The sequence below is a fragment of the Erinaceus europaeus genome, chromosome 6, assembly GCF_950295315.1.
Source record: "Erinaceus europaeus chromosome 6, mEriEur2.1, whole genome shotgun sequence".
Lineage (NCBI taxonomy): Eukaryota > Metazoa > Chordata > Mammalia > Eulipotyphla > Erinaceidae > Erinaceus > Erinaceus europaeus.
This window is the reverse complement of record NC_080167.1, coordinates 71,775,582-71,795,077: the sequence shown is the minus strand read 5'-3', so window position 1 is coordinate 71,795,077 and position 19,496 is coordinate 71,775,582.

Here is a 19,496-nt window from a genome sequence, read left to right as displayed (position 1 = left end):
GGATCCCGGTTTGAACCCCGACTCCCCACCTGCAGGGGAGTCGCTTCACAGGTGGTGAAGCAGGTCTGCAGGTGTCTTTCTCTCCCCCTCTCTGTCTTCACCTCCTCTCTCCATTTCTCTCTCTCCTATCCAACAACGATGACATCAATAACAACAACAATAAAACAACAAGGACAACAAAAGGGAATAAATAAATAAAATAAATATTAAAAAAAAAAGAAACAGCCATGACGAGTAACCTATGTCTGCTGATCATCACTCATTTTGCCATCCCTAAAATATAACATCCCATACTCCTGTCCTGCTGTGATAAAGCTTTGATTGTTTAAACCCGCTCCCAACTGTGCCACAGCCAAGTCCTTTAATTTTACTTACAACAGGTCTCCTAAGGAACATAAAAATTAAAATTGCACAAAGTGGATGCCTCTCGAAACCAGTGATGTGGATAAATCCCACCCTCCATGCCTCAAATGAATAACACAAGCTACCCCTTTAGTCCTGCTGTTACAGAAAAGAGGGCGGAAAGCCAGTTTCAAAAGAGTAAGGAGACCTGAGATTGCACGGCCCAGATTCAGCCCAATGCCCAGCGAGCAATGCTTTTATTCCGGCTGCTGGACGAGGGGACTGGCCTGCTGATGTCTGGTGGGTGCAGGTGTGAGTGTCCTGCCAAGCACGTGAGGAGTGTGGTGCAGAGGGTGCTGCCCGCCGCTGAGATGGTGACAGTGTTGGACATGAGCCTGGCACTGCTTAGAAACTTCTTGCTAGAAGGGGCTGGGTGGTGGCACACGCAGCTGAATGCCCACGCAGCAGCTTCCAGCAGCAAGTGAGTGCTGCAAGTCCCTGCCAGATGCCAACATGTGTACTGAAAGTTTTCTGCAGTGTGTGGCTAATTTACACAAAGATGTGTGTTTTGGCCATTGTATAGAGATGGAAAAAAAAATAGGAGGAGACTGAGCTAGGTTTCTGACTAGGCCCAAGGCCACACAGTTAGTTAAGGGAGGGCTGAGCCATGAATAGACCCGGTAACAGGCCGTGGTGAGACCAGAAAGGCTGGTGAATGTTCTCATCAAGATTGTGGGGAAAGTGTGAGACTTCTTCTTTTTTAAAATAATTTTTATTTATAAAAAGGAAACACAAAATCCATAGGATAAAAGGGTTACAACTCCACACAATTCCCACCCCCAGAACTCCATATCTCATCCCCTCCCCTGTTAGCTTTCCTATTCTTTATCCCTCTGGGAGCATGGACCCAGGGTCATTGTGGGATGCAGAAGGTGGAAGGTCTGGCTTCTGGAATTGCTTCCCCGCTGAACATGGGTGTTGACAGGTGGATCCATACTCCCAGCCTGTCTCTCTCTTTCCCTAGTGGGGCAGGGCTCTGGGGAAGCGGGGCTCCAGGACACATGGGTGGGGTCGTCTGTCCTGAGACTTCTGTCCCTCCTGCTGCTCCTCTCCCTCCCTCCTCCCTCTCCTTTTTTCTTCTATAATTTTATGATAGGACAGGGAGAAATTGAGCAGGAGAGGAGGAGATAGAGTGACAGAGAGATATTTGCAGTACTTGCTTCACTGCTTGCCAAGCTTCCCTTCTGCAGGTGGGGGCCAGGGGCTGGAGTCGAGGCTGCCCTGTGAACTCCAAAGTGTGAGCTCAAGTGGGTCCACCATCACCTAACACCTGCAATCATTCTTTTTTAAAAAGCCTTTTTTTTTTTTTTTTTTTTTTGCATTTACTCTGGATAGAGATAGAAACTGAGAGGGGAGGGGAAGACAGAGAAAGAGAGAGACCACTCATAAAGCTTCTTCCCTGCAGGTGGGGATGGGGACTTGAACCTGGCCATTGTGCCCTGTAATGTGAGCACTTAGCCAGGTGCTTCACCACCCAGCCCCAAAGCAGGAGACTTCTGCAGACCCATGCGAGGCTCTCAGAGTGCAGGGAGCACAGAAGGGCGGCATCACTCCAGAATATGGTGGGGGGAGTTGGGTGGGAGTGCAGCGGGTTAAGTGCATGTGGCGCAAAGTGCAAGGACCGGCATAAGGATCCCGGTTCGAACCCCCTGGCTCCCCACCTGCAGGGGAGTCGCTTCACAGGCAGTGAAGCAGGTCTGCAGGTGTCTCTGTCTTTCTCTCCTCCTCTCTGTCTGCCCCTCCTCTCTCCATTTCTCTCTGTCCTAGCCAACAACAATGACATCAATAACCACAACAAGGGCAACAAAAGGGAAAAAAAAAGATGGTGGGGTGGGGTGGGGAGCTTGATCAGCCACTTAGAACTCTGCTTTCAGTGAGCTGTATAGTTTCTGTGTGGTCTTCATCTATGAAATTATTTAGGTTCTGTCTTCCATACGTGACGTTTCTCAACTAGAATGATTCTCTAGTTCTCATCCTGAGTGTGTGTGTGTAAAATTGATTAGTGTTAACATGTATCGCTAATCGACGTCTCCTCTCTAGGCTGGAATCTAACTGACTTATATCAAATGAATTTCATGGCTACAGTCCAAATGTAACTAATGAATCATTCCAAAATGTCCACCTATGGGGGAATGCCAAATTTCTCATTTTCTTCCATTTCATAAATGCATCAGAGCTCAAAAATCAGTCTATTAACCTTGAAAGTATTTGGAGCGGGCATGAATGTCAGTGCTGGGCTCCGTGATCCTCCACACAGTATTACTCATCCTCAGTGATTTTTAGCGGCCCTGAGTGGTGAGGAGAGCCGGGGGAGACAGGAGCTGTAACGTGGCCATTACCCATATGCCAGACTATGGAGGCCACAGAGAGGAGGCTCAGTGCACAGAGTCCGGCCTTCCCCACCTGCCCGCCGTCTGCCGCAAAGCTCCTGTCTTCAAAAACACAAACATGGACGCCTGGGCAGCCATGTGATGAATCGCACGTGACATACGCTCACTGGATTTTTGTTCTGAGATGCCAACTTCCAGTCGGTGGACCTGAAGGGCACTTGAGCCCAGAGAACACACATGTGTGTCTGCCTCCTAGCCTTGGTGGGAGAGCCTGGTGGACTTCCCGGCGGCTGGGACTAGCTTGAGCCCAGAGAGCTGTGGGCTCATGGAGATGTAGGCTTGAGCAGCACGACAGTGGGGCTGAACCTCACAGGAATGTCTCCTCTGGAGAGGCCTGAGGAGCGCTCCAGTACCACCTTCTGGGTGAATGTTGGTCACATTTCATTGATTCTATCGGAACCTGGGGGACTTTGGATTTGTGACATGAAAAAATATGCCCATCTGGGGAGCCTGAAAACACTTTCTCTGAAATCCTTCTGTCCCATCTGGGGATATTCTACTTTCAGACCACTCACAGTATGGAAACTGCCCCCCCCCCCCGCATTTTACCATAAGTGGAATATTTTTATTTCATTTTTTTTGACATCAAGTGAAGTAGTGACATCTCTACTATAAGAGAGGCCAGATCCATAGAATTGGGAAATATTATTTTGTTGTCCTGTTTTCTTACTTTAAAATGACTCAGGTGTGTATATTCTCTCTTTCTCTCTCTTTTCCCTTTTGTTGCCCTTGTTGTTTTATTGTTGTAGTTATTATTGTTGTTATTGATGTCATTGTTGTTGGATAGGACAGAGAGAAATGGAGAGAGGAGGTGGAAGACAGAGAGGGGGAGAGAAAGACAGACACCTGCAGACGTGCTTCACCACCTGTGAAGCGACTGCCCTGCAGGTGGGGAGCCGGGGGCTCGAACCGGGATCCTTAAGCCGGTCCTTGCGCTTTGTGCCATGTGCGCTTAACCCACTGCACTACCGCCCAGTCCCCAATATTCTCCATTCTCATTTTGTCTATAGTCATTAAACTCGGTTTATTTTTATAATTTTACTCCGAGATGAAAGGAAACACAAGATTTACCTCTAGTGCTAAACGTCTTCTCCTTCCACATTGAAATGAGTTTTCCAACAGTTTAGCTGTTGGGGTGAGGATGCAGGACCCTGGTGGTGGACACGGTGAGCACCATCCCCTTGTAATGCTCTTGTAAGCCGTTCGTAAGTCACTAATCGAAAGGTAAAAAGAAAGTTAGCAGTTAGGGTCCTAAACTCTTAATTCATGCTAGTTGAGAGGAGAATTGCATTAAGTTAAAAAGAATATAAAGACTGTCAAGCCACAGTGTTAAGTAGTGAGATATGGAAAATGGTGCTGAAGGTGGACTGTCTTTCTCAGAGCTGTAGTAAAAGTAAGTTTAACAAGCTACCCAAGGACTTTCCCACCGTAAGGAACATTAAAAGAGTGGTCTTGTGACCCTAGTGCCTTATTTCCCCCACCATGAATCCACTGCTCCAGGCAGTCATTTTTTCCTTTTTTCCACTTTTCTTTTCTATTTTGTTTGATAGGACAGAGAGAAATTGAGAGAGGAGGGGAGATAGAGAGTGAGAGAGAGAAAGAGAGACGCCTGCAGACCTGCTTCACTGCTCATGAAGTGTCCCCACTGCAGGTGGGGAGCAGGGGCCTCAAGCCCAAGTCCTTGCCTGGATCCTTGCACATGGTACCATGTGTGCTCAACCGCGTGTGCCACTGCCTGCTCCCGTAATTTTTCCCTTTCTTATTGAGAGACAGAAATTGAGAGGGAAGGTGGAGATGGAGAGAGACAGAGAGACACCTGCAGCCCTGCTTCACCACTCATGAAGCTTCCCCCCTGCAGGTGGAGACCAGGGGCTTGAACCCGGGTCCTTACACATGGTAACATGTGTATTCAACTGGGTATGCCACAGCCTGCCTCCCCTCCTAGTAATTCTTTTTTAAAAATTATTATTTTTATTTTATTATCTTTATTTATTGGATAGAGACAGTCAGAAATTGAGAGGGGAGGGGGAAAGAGAGGGAGAGAGACAGAGAGACACGTGCAGCCTTGTTTCACCACTTGTGAAGCGTCCCCCCTGCAGGTGGGGACCGGGGGCTAGAACCCGGGTCCTTGAGCACTGTAGTGTGTGCATTGAACCAGGTGGCCACCCACTGCCCAGCCCCCCTCCCCCCCAGTAATCCTGAGAAGCAGCCTGGAATCTTGAAAACTCATTGAGTTGAGCTGGAAGAGATGAGATCATCTTGTTATACTGGAAATGAGACATTTCTCAACCCGTGTTTGGGAGAGTCTAGTCCAGCCACCCCCTTTTCCTGTTTGGACTGGCCCATCCTATCTCCTGCAAAATGCTCCTTGTAGGGCCAGAAGACGCTCACCTGGTCTGGGGCCGCAATGCCATGCTCCTACCCCCGGTCTGAGCCCTGGCATCACACGGGAGGCTCTAAGAGACGGTGGGCAGGTTGGTGCTGTGGTGTCTCTGTCTGGATGAAAAAGCATCCTTTAAGGTGAAATCACGCATGGGCAAGGCTTGGATTCACCCCTAGAAGAAGAAAGTAAGCAAGAAAGAAAGGAGAACAGAAGGAAAAGAAGGAAGGAAATATTCAAGCAGCAACAGCTAAAAGAATGGTGGACCCAGTTTACATACTCTCTGAGCCTCTCAGCAAGAGCATTTAATACACCCCTCGATTCACTGTGGGAGACTGATTCCTCTTCAACTAGACACCCCAAGTCTGATGGGATTCCTCAGAGAATGGAAGGAGCCTCCGTTTTCCAGAAAAAAAAATTAAATAACGTCCTTGGGTAGGTGATTCTAGGAATCATCGATGTTTACTGAGGTTACAAAATATACCCGTTCTTGTCTAGGAGAATGATCCACAGGGTGGCGCAGTGGAGAGCTGCCTCACCTGGCAGAGCGCTGGGCTCTCACATGCGACGTTCCTGGGTCGATCCCCAGCATGGCATGTTCCAGAGTGTGCCACGGCTTCCTTTTCTCCCTCTTCTCATGTGAAGCTCTGTTTGATATGTACTCAATAAAACATATTTTTAAAAATTTGACAGGACAGAGAGAAATTAAGATGGGAAGGAGGAAATAGAGAGGGAGAGAGACAGAGAGACATCTGTAGCCCTGCTTCACCACTCGTGAAGCTTCCCCCCTGCAGGTGGGAACCAGGGGCTTGAACCTGGGTCCTTGTGCACTGTGACGTGTGTGCTTAGCCAGGTGCGCTACTGACTGGCTCCTTAAAATAAAAAAAGATTTTTTAAAAGAAAGATAATGATCCATAGATCAGGGAACTTTAGAATCTGCCAACCAGGTCCCCACAGGAAACAGCTTTGGTGTAACTTCCCCTCTTTCTCTCTGTGTCTCTGTCTCTCTCTACCTGACAGAAGTCAGCTGGGGCTAGTGAAGTGCCAGTGACCACAGGGAAAAACAAGAAGAATTTGCACTGTACACACACACACACACACACACACACACACACACACACACACACACACACAGACAGACACACACACACAGACACACAGACAGACAGACAGACACACACAGACAGACACACACACACACAGACACACACACACACACAGAGAAACAGACACACACACACAGACAGACAGACAGACACACACACAGAGACAGACACACACACACACTCACACACAGAGACAGACACACACACAGAGAAACAGACACACACACACTGACAGACAGATACACATACACAGACACACACACACACACACACTCACACACACAGAGAAACAGACACACACACAGACAGACAGACACACACACACAGACAGACAGAAGACACACACACACAGAGACAGACACACACACAGACAGACAGACAGACACACACAGACAGACAGACACACAGACAGACACACACACACTCACACACACACAGAGACAGACACACACACAGAGAAACAGACACACACACAGACAGACAGATACACATACACAGACACACACACACTCACACACACAGACAGACAGAAGACACACACACACAGAGACAGACACACACACACAGACAGACAGACACACACAGACAGACACACACACACACACACAGACAGACACACATACACTCACACACACACAGAGACAGACACACACAGAGACAGACAGATACACATACACAGACACACACACTCACACACACTCACACACAGACAGACAGACACACACAGACACAGACACACACACACAGAGAAACAGACACACACACACAGACAGACAGATACACATACACAGACACACACACTCACACACACAGACACAGACACACACACACAGAGAAACAGACACACACACACACAGACAGACAGACACACACACACACACAGAAACAGACACACACACACACAGACAGAAACACATACACAGACACACACACACACACACACAGACAGACAGACAGACACAGACACAGACACAGACACACACACAGACACACAGACACACACACACACACACACACACACACACACAGACACGTACGTGTGTGTGAAACTATACCCCAGAACCCTTAGAGTTTTTAAACCACCATCAAAATCGATTATAACACACTTGCAAAACATGTAGCAAAGGGAAATATCACAGGACTCCACAGATAGCTCTGACTGGCTGCAAAGAGGGTTAGTCCTGGGCTGCGCCGCTGGGAGACTTGGGTCTGTCTGATTTCTGATCCAGTTCTCCGGGAAGCAGCGGATTTTACAGACAAGGCTGTGTGGAGCAGACGAGGGCTTCACCAGGGCCTGCTGGGAAGGAGTCCTCAGAACCTGCGTGGAGTCTCCCTTTGTGCTTGTGTTTTTGGCCGTTATCTCTAGGTGAGATTGTCTGCTTCACTGGGGCGTACTTCTCCAGCGACAGTTCACCCCACCGACCTCTTAGTGACTGGGCCTTAGAGCAACATGAAGCTTCCTGGATGTGATTCCTCTCAGACATATACACCAAATGCTGTTGAGCTTTTAGCCAGGAAAGCCCTTCCTGGTTTGAAAGTCTGAAGTGATTTATTTTTTTCTTCTCTTTTCTTTCTTTTTCCTCTTCCCTCATTATGGTTGTTCCAAGACTCTTGACATTCTTGAAGTCATCTTTGGCTGAGCACAAGAGGCCAGGAGTACGTTAAGATCAATGCTAGACTTCATCTCTCTTGAATTTTAATGCAAATGTCTGTTCCCCTAATCAAACAAATGTTAAAAAGGGAAATCAAATTAGCTTATTACAAAATCCAGCATAACTGAACCGACAAGAAAAATGCTTTCTGTATGAAAAGCCTTTAATCAATACCTTAAAAAAGGAAGTTGCCGGCAAGAGGGCTTCACATGTGGTCAGTTGTAATCTGCAAATCGATAGGCCCTTTTAAATAAATACTTGACCACAGGAGCTCAAGAGGCATTGCCCATAGGAGTTTCTTTCTTTAAGCTGAAAATAAAACACAATTACCATCTAAATGCAATGCTCAGGACATATCGTAACGTGAGAGAGGATTCAGGATGAGGGCTATTTCACCCGTGAGTCATTGGATATTAAATGTTTCAGAGATTCTCTTTAGTGCCTCGCCTCACACGCCAGTCCCCCTGTGGAACCTGGCAGTTTGAAAGTCAAATGATGTCAGAAAAATAGAGCATTTGTCTGAGATCGATCCAGGTGCAATTTTCCCTAGTCTAGGTTCAGTCCAACTTTCTAAAACAGTTGAATCACCGTCCTGTGTGCAATACAGCTCCAACTTTGGTAGTGTTTTAACTCAAGTTTGCACTAAGTCATGTGACAAGTGCCTTGCTCTAAGTAAGCATGCTTTCATTGCATGCCTTCTAAAAGATAATCAGTTAATAACCGATTAAGTATCACCATACATGTTGACAGAGATTTCTAGGCTTGCTCACATAACCCGGGCCTTGGTGAGCTCTGATGTCCCAGAGTATAAAGTATGAATCTTACTGGTATCCACTGCAAATACTATTTTGGAAATTTAAGGACATATAGAGATGTTGACTTTAGTAATAGTGTCTGACCCAGTGGAAACGGTAAATGGTAAATCATTGCTAATTATTATTATAGCTTCTTTGCACACAAAGATCCTTAGTTTTATCTGCTCTATTCCTATCTTTGGTTTCCTGTTTATTAAACAATTTGTTCTGTTTTACATCTTAATGCTTTCCAGTCACCAAGTTACAGACACTACTATGATTCCATCCTGACTTCCCTGGGCAGATGCCCTCACCAATGTGTCCTGGAACCTCACTTCCCCAGAGCCCTGCCCCCCTAGGGAAAGACATAAACAGTCTGGGGGATGGATCCACCTGCCAATGCCCATGTCCAGTGGAGAAGCAATGACAGAAGCCAGAACTCCTACCTTCTGCTCCCCATAAAGTATTTTGGTCCTGTAGTCTGGGAGGTGGTGCAGTGACAAAGCTTTGGACTCTCAAGCATGAGGTCCTGACTTCAACCCCCAGCAGCATCTGTGCCAGAGTGATGTCTGCTTCTTTCTTTCTCCTTTATCTTTCTCATAAATAAGTAAAATCTTAAAAAAAAAATAAAAGACTTTTGGTCCATACTCCTAGAGGGATAAAGAATAGGGACGCTTTCAGTGTAGGGGATGGGACAGGGAACTCTGGTGGTGGGAACTGTGTGGAATTGTACCCCTCTTATTCTGCAATCTTGTTCATCATTATTAAATCACTAATAAAAATTCTCTTTATTCAATAGTAATTTTAGAAAGAGAATATATAACTTGTTAGAGATGACTAAGGAACCAGAAAGATGCAAGGGCAATAGAAATGGCTTCCAAGTTTCTGCAGGAGACTCAAAACTCCAGGAACAAAGCACTTTCTCTCTCTGTCTCCCTTCTTTGATAAGTAATATGTCTTTACTGGCCATAGGGATTAAAGAACTCTCACAAGGGCGATTCTCTAAAGAATCTTGGATTCCTCAGCCTTGACATATATAGTCCCCGGGAACACAAAGCTCATGTTTTTCCCCTTCTATACTTGGAAAAACTCAGCCGTTCCTGTCCTGAGACAATTGAAGTGGTTTCTGCAGAAAGTGGGAAGTGTTTCTCTGTGTATCCATGAAGGAGCCCAGCCAAGCTCAGAACAAACTTACGCATGCAAGCCCCTCTACTTAGGCTCTCTGTTGCTACTGCAGTTGCCTCTTCTTTTCGTTACCCTTGGGCGGCCAGGGCAAGGTTTCTAGATGGATCCCTCCTGGGAGCTAACTGCTTTAAATGTTTGCACTGTCTTAGTTAGTAGAAAACCCGGGTCCTTGACTCTTGGAGGCAGTGTCGCAGGGAGTCGATCATACATACGGTGTGTCATTTGGCATACAGCCTCTATAAGCGAGCTCATTTCCGATGGGCTAGTTACTATCTCATCTAGGGACACTGACATTGTGATGACTTCTTTACACAGTGAACTGTTATCCAGACACCCCTCCCCCCAAAATGTCATTTTAAATGAAAAGTGATGATGGGGACCAACATTTGCAGAATAACATCTGGTCTACCAAGTCCTCTAACCATCCCCACATGTGACATTTTCACAGGTATTGTGAAAGAGGTCTGATGATGTTTGCACCTCACAGACTACAAAGATGAACCCACGAGAGCTCAAATGGAGGACCTGAGCCTTGCAGCTAGAAAACCCATGAGAGAGAGATTTTAAATCTAGGCCTTCAGCTGGGAATATTTCACCCTTCCTCATGGTCCACCGTTGATGGATTCCCCAGCTTGGGCCCCAGAAGGTGGTGCACCTGGTGAAGTGCACATTATTACTAAGTGCAAGATCCTGGGTTTGAGCCCCGGCTCCCCACATGCAGTGGGGAAGCTTCACAAGAGGCAGAGCAGGTCTGCAGGTGTCCCTCTTCTATCTCCCCCTCCTCTCTCAGTTTCTCTCTGTCCTGTCCAACAAAATGGGGGAAAAAATGTCTGCCAGTAGATTGGTAGCACCGGCAGTAACCCTGGGGGCAAAAAAAGCTTCCCAGCTTTCTTTTGTTCGTTTAAGAAGGCTGAAAACGCCTGGGGTTGAAGGTAGGCACAGTTGATGTATCTGCGCTGCGATGTCTACGATTTTCCAGGTAAGGGCTTTTGTGCAGGTGGGACGAGACTGGTTTGCTTTCTGCTGGCTCATTTGGGTAAGTCAAGACCACTTCACGCTGCCCAGCTCTTTCAAAACACATACATCTTCCAGAAGGGTGCCACCTGCTCAAACCCGGGGTCCCACAAAGGCATGAGCACAGTTTGGCGCACATGAAGAGGTGCCAGAGAGAGAGGGCGGGGAGCATGCAGTAGTAGGTTTGTGGCAGAAAGCAAGCCCGTCTGCTGTCAGGGGTAGGACTGCACTGTGCTTTTGCAGTGTTGGAGCTGGACTCTCAGAGGACAGCGTGTGAGTCGGCCTCTGTTTGACAGAGGTTTCCAAACTAGGCCGCCTGGACTACTGCTTGAAGATTCCAGTCCACAAGCAACAGATAATAATTCTCTCGCATGAGCATAAAAATCACATTCAGGGGGCCGGGCTGGGGGCTCTCATAGGCCTCTCTCAGGAACTCAACACAGTGTTGGCTTTGCCTCTAAGGCAGAATCCAGGACTGGGTCTACACTGGCGCCATGAAACCATTTGCACCTGGTAGCTGACTCTCAGGACCCCCAGCGGTCTTTAGCTGTGTATTCAAAGGCAGGATGCAGGGGGTGGGGGTGGGCATCTTTCTGAAGCCGGCACAAAACTCCAGGTTTGCTTGGTGGGTGGGCCGGCCGGGAATGTCAGGTTTTAGTGATTAGGTCCAGAAGGTTTCCTTTCTTACCAGCTTGCTCCTTGGAATTGATCTGGAAACTGTTTTTACCAAGTAAATTGAGTCAAAATTGGTCAGGGGCACAGTGCCGGTGTAAATCAAATATTCCTGCCTCAGCGGAGGGTGGGTGTGCCTGGTGGCTAGGACTCCATTATCACCCAGATGGTGGCGATTTCTCTGCCTCTCTCGAGACCACACGGTGCCCTACCCAGCACTGTCCATAAGCTCTCCCCTGCTCTTTTTTCTTTTCTATTTTTTATTTGTGATTAATAATAGGTTACAAGATTGCAAGATGACAGGGCCTAGCTCCACACCACACCCACCACCACAGCTCTGTGAGCCCACCCTCCCACCTCCCAAAGATCGCAGAGTTCTCAGTTTGCTGGCTTCTGCTTGTTTATCTAATGGATAGGGCACACGTGCCACTGAGCACAAGGACCCGTGTTCGAGCCCCTGGTCCCCCGTGAGAGCTCCTGGGAGGGGGGAGCTTCACAGTTGGTGTCTCTCATTCTCTGTCTCTCTGTTTTTCACCCTGGATCAAAAAGAAAAGAACATGGCCACTGGTGGTGGAGGAGTGCGGGTGCCGAGCTTCAGGAATGATCTTGATGACAAAAGAAAGAATGATAGGAGTGAGAGAGATAAAGAAAGTGAGAAAGGAAGAAAGAAAGAAAAAAAGAGGAAGAAAGAAGGAAGGAAGGAAGGAAGGAAAGAAAGAAAGAAAGAAAGAAAGAAAGAAAGAAAGAAAGAAAGAAAGAAAAAACGGAAAGAAAGAAAATGAGGCTGGGGCCAGGTGGTGGTGCACCTGGTTAAGTACATACACCACAGTGTGCAAGGACCCAGGTTCAAAGCCCCTGGTCCCCACCTGCAGGGGGGAAGCTTTGTGAGTGGTAAAGCAGGGCTGCAGGTGTCTCTCTCTGTCTCTCTCCCTCTCTATCTCCCCTTCCCCTCTCAATTTCTTTCTGTCTCTATCCAATAATAAAAAAAATTAAAAAAGATAAAATGAGGCTCAAGGGTTTATTGTGTAAGAATGAGTTGGCACGGGAAGCCTGAGTGTTGCTGAGTTCCTGCTGTGCTAGATAGTTTGTGAGCTGCATTTCAGCCTCTTTCTCACCATCATGCAAGTTAACCATCATGCTAGCCACCTGATGGAGGAGAATGAAATACAGACTCAGGGCATAGCAAATATCTTGTAGATGAGATGCAGGTATGAATTCTGGGGACAACCAGGCATATCAGACTCTAACTTCTCTCTCTCTCTCTCTCTCTCTCTCTCTTCACTTTAAACTTAGAGGGCAAGTTCACTAAACAGTAAGAATTGAATAGCTCCCTGTCTCTGCCAGGAATCATTGCAGCTTTTGCTGGACAAAATAGATGTAATCTTGTATTTTGGGTAATCAAGACTTAAGAAATTTATTCACAGCCTGTCCCTGTCTTTCCCTAGTGGGGCAGGGTTCTGGGGAGGGGAGGCTCCAGGACACATGGGTGAGGTCACCTGCCCAGGGAGGTCATCATGGCAGCATCTGCAACTTGGTGTCTGAAAAAGCATTAAGATATAAAGCAGGACAAATTGTTTAATAATCAAGAACCTAAAGGTAAGAATATAGCCAATGAGATATGGGACCAACACCCATGTCCAGCAGAGAAGCAATGACAGAAGCCAGACCTCCCACTTCTGTACCTGATAATGATCCTGGGTCCATACCCCCAGAGGGATAAAAAATAGGGACCCTTCCAATGGAGGGGGTGGGACACAGCACTCTGGTGGTGGGAACTGTGTAGCATTGTGCCCCTCTTATCCTACGGTCTTGTTGATCATGATTAAATCAGTAAAAATAAAACAAAATAAAATAAAATAAATAAAAAATACATGTATCCACTTGGGTCCTTACCATGTGCCTGGTGCCGAGAGCTGCAGGTGCAGAAGCCAGTGTCCGGTCGGGGGGAGTCATTTCAGCACCACCAGCTTCTCCGGCCGCTCTGCTCACTCTTCCTCCCATCTTCTCGAGGAGAGACGTGGTCTTCTAGTCTTGCAACACGTGGGACATAAAGGACATCAGAACACTCCTCCCATGCTCCTTCGGTGCTCTTCACATCCTCATCTGTGGATTTTTCATTGTGGAGCAGTGAAATGTTAACTGGGAGAAAAAGAATCCTGGGCAAAACTAGGTGGAGAAAAGGATTCATGACTTTGAGGACACTTATAGGATCTCCCCAAAGTCACCACCTGTTATGTTTGGTATTGTTGTAAAATGTTTATTTATTGATGGACTTTTCAAAAGCAAATGCAGCAGACACATTAGGGCGTGTCTCCCAACACTTAACTCTGTGCCCGTGTGTATTTATTATTCGTCTTTAGAGACGCTTCTGAAGTGGAGGTTTCCAGGAAAAGCAACTGGAAAGTATCAGAGTCCTCAGAATACATGCGTCTCATGAATAATCTACTCAAAGGATTAAGAGACGAAGATATTTCTGAGTTTGACTGTGATCAAACATGATCATTCCCAGACATGTTCAGAACAACAACTTTTTTTTTTCATTTCATTTTATTTATTTATTTATTTATTTGCCACCAGAGTTATTGCTGGGACTATGAATCCTCTGCTCCTGGTGGCCATTTTTCCTATTTTCTCCCTTTCTGTTTTATTGGCTAGCACTCAGAGAAATTGAGAGGAGAGGGGATCTAGAGAGGAGGAGAGAAAGAGAAGCACCTGTAGACATGCTTAACTGCTCATGAAAAGCATCTCCTGCAGCTGGGGAATGGGGCTCAAACCTGGGTCCTTGTGCGTGGTAGTATGTGTACTTAATGCACTGATATTTCATCAGCCCCAAGTTGCCACATTTGGCCACATCTCTTTCCGTTTCAAAACAGAGGAAAATGCTATCAGTCTGGAAGTGAGAAGATGCTTCAGGTCTGCTGAGAGGGGACCTGTTTCTGTGTAGATGTGAGTTTCCTGAAATTGCCAGAACAAAGCTCCAACTGGGTGCATCTCTATCTTTCTTTCTTTCTTTCTTTCTTTCTTTCTTTCTTTCTTTCTTTCTTTCTTTCTTTCTCTCTCTTTCTCTCTTTCTCTCTTTCTCTCTTTCTCTCTTTCTTTCTCTCCCTCCCTTCCTTCCTTCCTTCCTTCCTTCCTTCCTTCCTTCCTTCCTTCCTTCCTTCCTTCCTTCTTTCCCTTTTTACTGGGAGAATTAATGGTTTACAGTCGACAGTAAAATACAGTAGTTGGTCCATGTGTCACATTTCTGTTTTCCACATCACACTCTGACCCCCACTAGATCCTCCTCTGCCGTCATGTTCCAGGACCTGAACCCCCCACCCCCCACCCCCACCCCAGAGTCTTTGACTTTGGTGCAGTACCCCAACTCCCGTCCATGTTCTGCTTAGTGCTTCCCCTTCTGTTCTTATTTCTCAACTTCCATGAGTGGGATCATCCCATCTTCATCCTTCTCTTTCTGACTGATCTCACTTCACAGGATTCCTTCAAGCTCCATCCAAGATGGGGTGAAGAAGGTGAAGTCACTATTTAAGTGACTTTCAACAGTACAGATGTGTCTGCCAACAGTTCAGAAGACAGGAAGGCCCACACCTGTTTCGCAAGGCAGGAAGTGAGAGGGGCCAGGGCGGTGTGTCCCCCACACCCTGAGACTTACCAGGGGAGGATCTGGTCCCGCCGGTCACTCCTGGCCTCTGGGGGCTGCATGCACCTCCCCTCGTGGCCTGGGAGCAGAGACACAGCGGAGCGTCCGTCAGGTGGCTTCTTGGCAGAAACCGCTGGGAGGAAGTCAATGAAGACTTGCTCTGGAAGCTCTTAGAGACAGAGCTATTATTAATTATATATTATTAATGATGGTTTTGCATTAAGAACAATGTCGCAATGAAGCAAAGTGGCAGGCTACAAAATCAATATAGGAAAATCCATTTTGTGTCTGTACACAAACAACAAGCTAGAGGAGTAAAAACCGAATCCCGTTTACAACAGCATCAAAAAACAAAACGGAAAATGAAGTGCCCTGGTCCGAACTTGACAAATGAGGTGTGACAGTAGAGGCCACACAGACTTTGAAAGGAAACAGAAAGAGACGCAGAAGGGAAAGATAGTTTGTGGATTGGGAGAGTTAGTGTGACTAACATGGCTGTCTTAAAACTTTTTTTAAAAATTTAATATTCATTTATTTCCTTTTGTTGCCCTTGTTGTTTTATTGTTATAGTTATTGATGTCATCATTGTTGGATAGGACAGAGAGAAATGGAGAGAGGAGGGGAAGACACAGAGGGGGAGAGAAAGACAGACACCTGCAGACCTGCTTCACCGCCTGGGAAGCGACTCCCCTGCAGGTGGGGAGCCGGGGGCTCGAACCGGGATCCTTATGCCAGTCCTTACGCTTGGCGCCACGTGAGCTTAACCCGCTGTGCTACCACCGACTCCTGTCTTAAAACTTTCTTTTGGGAGTCAGGAGGTGAATATTCTTCTGAGTGTGTTTGCCTGGTGCGGTCCACTCCCCTCCAAGGCCACAGGCCTGCTTGTGCCGAGTAACGTCCCACTGTGCAGAGAGACCACGGTGATGCAGCCCTGCGGTGTCGTGTCTCACAGAGAAAGTTTAGAAACAGCCCAAGTGCTCAGCACAACAACAGATGAGTGGAAGAGACTCCTGCTTTATCTACAGTGGAATAGTACTCAGCTGTACAAAAGGTCTGATGGTGTCTTACTGCTGCCCCATGGATGGGGCTTTAAGTTACCATGCTCAGTGGAGTAAGTTAGGAGGAGAGAGATCAGCACTGCCAGGCAGTGGTGCACCTGGCTATGTGCACACATTACAGTGTGAAGGATGCAGGTTCAAGCCCCTGTTCCCCACCTGCAGGGGGAAAGATTCACAGCTGTCTCTCTGTCTCTGTCTCTCTCTCTCCTCCTTCCCCTCTCAATTTCTGTCTCTCTCCAATAATAAACAAAAAAAAAAATAGAAAGGAAAGAAAGGTATAACTAAGTGAAAACAGAGTCTTGGACTCTCGTGACTGAGGAGCTGAGGCTGTTGGCAGGCCGGGGGTGATGGGTGATGGGTGATGGGTGGGCCTGTCCAGGGCTCCGCGTGGAGAGTGGGGGTTGCTGTGGTGGTGAGGGTGGTGCCGTGTCGGGTACCTGAAGAGGAATCAGCGTCTCCCCCAGAACAACAAAATCTGTCAGTTGTTTTTGGGCAGGTGACAGAGGTCCCTCCCTGTGCAGTTTCGCACTTCCCCGTGGTTAACCACAGTTTCGGAATCCGCACGGGGCGGCAGGTTCGGAGTCCATGCAGTGAGGTGCGTCTCAGCACTTGGTCACGGTGGCTCCGTTTTGCTAACTCATGCACCAAGCTCGTACTTTGCCCGGATTGTAGATGGACTTTATCTTAGATATGTTCGTGGTCACGTCCAGGGCCAGCCTAGCCCGTGGCTTCACCGGGGGTCTCAGAATGCACCTGCCGTGGACAAGGGGGGGTGATAGGCACAGTGCTGTGGGCACGAGGTTCTGGCTTGCTGGGGGAGGAAGCTGGAGGATGTGACTTGGCTGAAAGTTTGGACTCTGCTCTGAGCCCGGGGTGCTGTGCCTGGCCTGCTCTGTCAGGCTGCGCTGTGGAGGAGAGAGAGAGAGGAGATCCGGAGTGAAGAGGGAACACAAATCTTTATTCGCATGGGCACCTCAGAGTTGGGTGAGAGCACAGTGGTTCAGGTCACATGGAGCTAGCAAAAATGGCCGCCTCCCACAGCACCTTCCCTGCGTCTAATCACTGAGGTGAAAAGCAGACAAGAGAGAGAGAGATGGAAGCAGGAGGGCTTTATAGGGCAAAAACCAGGAGGGACGAGTCGGGACAGGATTGGTTGGGAAAGGCACTCCGAGAATATCGTGTTAACTTTCACGGGAACTGGCAATAACCTGAGGGGACCACATGGCGGCTGTGACTGCATCTGCACAATTTCCCAGCATGCTCAGCAGAGAAAAAGCTGTCCGCAGAACGGGCAAGGAGCTGGCAGCCTGCGGGGGAGCCACACGGAAGAGCTCAAGGCAGCTGGTGTCTGCTGTAGTGCACAGAGCATTTTTGTTGCTGTTGTTGTTGTTTTTCTTCATTTTATTTATTTATTTTAATTTTAAAATTTATTTTTATTTATTTATTTATTTAATTTATTCAATTTATTTTTTATTTATTATTAGAGACAGAGATAAATTGAGAGGGGTGGGGAGATAGAGAGGGAGACAGAGAGACATCTGTAGCCCCACTTCATTACTTGTGAAGTTTTCCCTTGCAGGTGAGGACCAGGGGATTGAACCGGGGTCCTTGTATACTGTAGTGTGTGTGCTTAACCAGGTGCACCACTGTCTGGCCCCCTATTTGTTTATTTATTCATTTTTTAAAAATTGCCACCAGGGTTATTGTTAGGGTTGTGTGTCTGCACCACAAATCCACCACTTCTAGTGGTCCCCTTTTCATGTTTTTGTTTGTTTTTCTGTTTTTATTTGATAGGACAGAGAGAAATAGAAGGAGCAGGAGACAGAGACAAGGAGAGACTGAGAGACACTGGCAGCCCTGCCTCACCACTTGTGAAGCTTCTCCTCTTCAGGTGGGGACTGGGGCCTTGAACTCAGGTCCTACTGTGCAGGATAAATAAATGTGTACACTTAACTGGCTATACCATTGCCTGGCCCTGAGTTTTTTTTTTTTTTAATCTTTTTAAACATTTCTCTTGATTCTGCTTTATTTTCTGCTTCTGACAAGCAGACGTAGTTCTGAAAAGACAATGTGAGAAAGTGTCCCAGGAAGCTGCCACTCACACAATCACTTTTCTGTCCTCTGTGGCCGGGGTGGGGGCAGGAAACATATGCTTTGCACCCAGCCGACCGCCATGAGTGTCCATCTGTCGGGCCGAGGCGTGGGCACCCCCAGCGTCTCCCTGCTGGTTGCTGTGGGCAGGGGCACGTGAAGGGGCCTGTGACGGGGTCTCCCGGCCACGGAGTGAGGATCTAGTTGGCAGGACAACAACGCACAGCTCGACGCCATCGTAACACGGGTTCATGGAGCTTCCTTCTCCCACTTATTTATTTGTTTATTTATTTTTCTTATGACAAGTCACTTGGAAACTTGGTTGGCTTTGAGAATCCCATGGCTAGGGCTTTCTGTATCATACAAGACCCCACTATGAATTTTGCTGTTTAAAGCTATTTCCAAATATCTGTATCTTATATGCTGACAAGACAGGTTGCTTCTGCTGTCCTTGGTCTGAGATGATAGGTGATTTACTATTTCAAAGTAAACGTCATTATTACAAATGTATTAACAGTTTAAGCCCACCATTGAAATTCAATCAGGTTACCAGTTAGAAACCTTAAGTGTTTAGATTGAAGGAATATATACTCAGAACTGGGGTCTATGCATCAAAAAGTTTCAGACGGTCTATCTATTTTCCCTTCTCATATGATTAAATAGTGATTTAAAAGACTAGAAGTTAATAGGAGGATATGCTAACACCATACCCACCACCAAAGGTCTGTGTCTCTGCCCCCCGTCCCTCGATAGAGAAGCTGAAAATCTACCCCCCCCCAGCAGATTTTTACTTTGGTGCCTGTTCCAAACTCGGTCAGATCCTGCTTTGAGTTTCCCATTCTGTTCTTCTTTCTCGACTTCTGTTTGAGTGGGATCATCCCATACTCGTCTTTGTCTTTCTGACTTATTTTACTTAACACAATCCCTTCTAGCTCCATCCAAGATGGGTTCACTACTCTTAATAGCTTCTAAGTTCTTTTTTAAAAAATATTTGTTTATTCTCTTTTGTTGCCCTTGTTATTTTCTTATTGTTTTTGTAGTTATTATTATTGTTGTTACTGATGTCGTCATTGTTGGGTAGGACAGAGAGAAATGGAGAGAGGAGGGGAAGA